At 40.7% G+C, this 3,639-nt stretch overlaps 1 pseudogene; it reads right to left on the bottom strand.

Moving 5' to 3' along the window:
* Positions 1 to 301: 301 nt before the first annotated feature.
* LOC112230513 lies at positions 302 to 2,754 on the bottom strand (annotated as a pseudogene).
* Positions 2,755 to 3,639: the final 885 nt, after the last annotated feature.

A 3,639-nucleotide genomic window follows, 5' to 3' on the forward strand; every position in this document is an offset into this window, starting at 1 on the left:
CAATTAAAACTTGTTAGGAAAGTATTGACTTTTCCCGTTGATTCAATAAATATTTCACCAAATATCTTATCTATACATTGAAGACAAAACAACGACATCTTCACTGAACAAAAATTGGGTTGGTCCCATGTTTCAAAAGCTTATTTCTCTCAAATTCTGTTCACAAATCTGTTTACATCCATTAGTGAGCATTTCTTTGCCAAGAAAATCCATCCACCTGAGGCATATCAAGAAGCTGATTAAACAGCATGATCATTACACAGGTGCACCTTGTGCTGTGGACAATAAAAGACCACTCAAATGTGCCGTTTTGTCACAACACAATGCCACAGATGTCTCAAGCTGAGGGAGCGTGCAATTGGCATGCTAACTGCAGGAATGTCCACCGAAGCTGTTGCCAGATAAATTAACATGACATTTTCTACCATGTGCTGCTTTCAACGTCGTTTTTGGCCTCACAACCACTGACCATGTGTATGGTGTCGTGTTTGCGAGCAGTTTGCTGATGTCAACGTTGTGAACAGAGTGCCCCATGGTGGAGGTGGGGTTATGGTATGGGCAGACATAAGCTACGGACAATGAACACAATTGCATTTTAGCGATGGCAATTTGAATGGACATTGCCGCGACGAGATCCTGAGGACCATTTTTTAAAAAGGTATTTGTGACCAACAGATGCATATCTGTATTCCCAGTCACGTGAAATCCATAGATTAGGGCCTAATGAATTTATTTCAATTGACTGCTTTCCTTATATGAACTCTAACTCAGTAAAATCTTTGAAATTGTTGAATGTTGGATTTATATTTTTGTTCAGTATACATCCAAACAGTAGAGTAGAATTGTCTATTGTCCCTTTAAAAGTATAATATCTCCATCAAATCAAACTGAACATCTATGAAGTAAGCCCATCCCATTATACAGAGGGATCAGGTTTTCTTCAGAGTGATCCTGTACATTTTTTCCAATGACTGTTTTCTAGTTGAACTTGCACCTATGAAGTTTCAGGTTTCGGGCACATGCATAGCCATTCCCACATTTGTTGCACACAAACACTTTCACACCAGTGTGAACACACTGGTGAGAAACTAAATGACTTGTCTGGGAGAATTTCTTGCCACTTCACAAGCATATGGTCTGTCCCGTGTGAGTGCTCATGTGGTTTACAAGAGTACACTTTATCGTGAAACCTTTCCCACAAATGCAACAGTTGAACGGTCTCTCGCCTGTTTGACTGAGGCATGTGGATATCAAATGTAGCCTTCATTGTGAAACTTTTACCACAAATATAACAGTTGAATTTTTTTCTCCTATGTGTATGTGCTGATACAGCACAGATTTGTGATAGCAGCCTTTACCACAGTGGCTACAGACGTGACTTTGAAGTTAAGAAGGCAAGTGAATCATCTTGTGTTTCTTGACGTCGGCACGCGATGATGCGAGGTAAAGCCTTCCCCACATATATTACACGCGTAAGGCTTTTCACCAGTGTGACTGCAATGACGTATCTTAAGGATTGTTAATTGGGTGAAACCTTTACCACCAGTAGTACAAACGTACAATTTCTGCCCTGTGTGAGAAAGCTTGTGTCTTGAGATTGCCTGGGTTACAGAACTTTTTACCACATATTACAGGCAAAAGATTGTTCATCAGTATGTACGATCATGCCATTTGAGCCTGGTTACATCAGAGAGATGTTTGCCACAAACATCACAGACATACTGGTAGTCTATTTTTCTGGTATGGATGGAGGCCACAATGCATTTGAGAGCACTTTCATCCCGGAAGCATGCCACATGAATTAGAGACAGGTTCTTGTCCAGTGTGCATGGTTTTGTCTTTCAAAAGTGTGCGAGATGAAAACACTTGGCCCATACGTCACAGACAGTCGGTTTCTCTCCGATATGGGCAACGTGCTTTGAGCTGGCTTGCTCAACAGTAACTCTTGCCCATAAACCACAGACAAAAGGTTTCTGTCCAGTTTGTAAAGTCATATGATCTTTGAGACTGGTTGAAAGACGGAAACCTTTGCCACATGCATCAAAGTGATAAGCCCTTGCTTGAGGAATGGCACTCTGACTGGATAAGGATGAAAGGAAAAGATCGCCACAGGTTTCACAGCAATACTTCTCCGAGTGCTCTGCTTTATGAAGATCCCATTGATACCATGACTGAAAGGTCTTAGACAGCAGCTGTGTGCCCTTTCTGCATGATCACTGAAGTTGTGCCTTTTCAGAGCACGTTCCCCACAGAATATTTTTTCATATGTTGTGCAGGTGTTCCGAGTTGGGTTAAGCTCCCTGTGTTTGACCTAACTACTTCTCAACGCAAACATCCTCCCACAATCTGCGCATTTGAAGGTCTTCTCTTTACAAAGCACCACCAAGAGGTGATTACTACACCCTGTCTTTGTACTAAAACCTTTCCCACACTGCGGGCAACTAAAGGGTTTGATGTGAGAATTAATGTGGGCTTAAGCATATATCTCCCATTGAAACACTTTCCATAAAAGTTGCAAATGAAGCGCTTCTTCGCTGCTCCGGTGGCAGCGCTTCTATCCGAACTTTGGGCTGTATTTAAAGAATCACCATTCTGGACATTATCTCCAATCCTGCCTGGGTTTGGTTCTGTGTTTGAGGGATGGCCATCTTGTTTCTCTGGGTCTGATGCAGGTGAGATCTGGGGATTAAGGTGAACTTCCTCTTGATGATCAAATTCAGAGATAAATACCACATCTGCAACAGAGGGGGACATTGTGGTTGCTGAGGCATAAATGTAAAACAAACTACTGCATTACATATATGAATAAGATTGTGGATATGAATGACCATTTCTCCTAAATAACTTTAACAGCAATGTACCCACCCTTAAAAAGTATTCCTTAATAGTCTGATGGTGGCATTTACCCCAATAAATGCATAGGAACACTAATTTTAAATGGTTTTTTGACAGATTGTCCTGAATATCCTTAATCATAAAAAGTCACTCACAAGTTGGCTAAATGGTAGTGGTACCACGATGCCATTAGCTGACTGATTCAAGTAATATATTTCATAAAATTGCACAATACAATACGGCTATTGGACTTGACCATGTCTACCCGTATTCAGTGTGGTCTTGTCGACGTCTCAGTGTTTCTCTGGTTATCTTGTGTCTGAGTCAGCCCAAGGGGAGGTCTGGGAGTAAAAATCCTCTTCCTCTTGATGAGCCTCCTCAGAGAGAGGGTCAGAGCAGTAGTTGTAGAAATGAATACGGTCTCATAAAAAAATCAGTATGTGTAAAAAAAAAACAAGACATGCAACAACACCAAAAATATTCCTCATTATAAATCTGCTAGCTAAGAATTTAATTCCAGTGTTTGATACTTGTCAAATGTATTCTCTTTTTAGACATAGCAATCAGCCTAGTATTGACATCATGCATTACACATGTGCACTGTTCATGTTGATATCATTATCTGTTCAGGTATCTAGCTAAGTGGGTTATTAAGTAGGGAGGGAGTACAAATTGAACTAGTCTAGAACACTTGCTGATTTTGGCTGACAAGTTATACATTTCCACACAATTAGCATACTTCAGTTTACACACACACCTTTAATGACCAATGATCAATCTAGGCGGACGCTTTTATTCTCTGAT

The sequence above is a fragment of the Oncorhynchus tshawytscha genome, linkage group LG33 (genome assembly GCF_018296145.1).
Source record: "Oncorhynchus tshawytscha isolate Ot180627B linkage group LG33, Otsh_v2.0, whole genome shotgun sequence".
In the NCBI taxonomy this organism is placed as follows: Eukaryota; Metazoa; Chordata; class Actinopteri; order Salmoniformes; family Salmonidae; genus Oncorhynchus; species Oncorhynchus tshawytscha.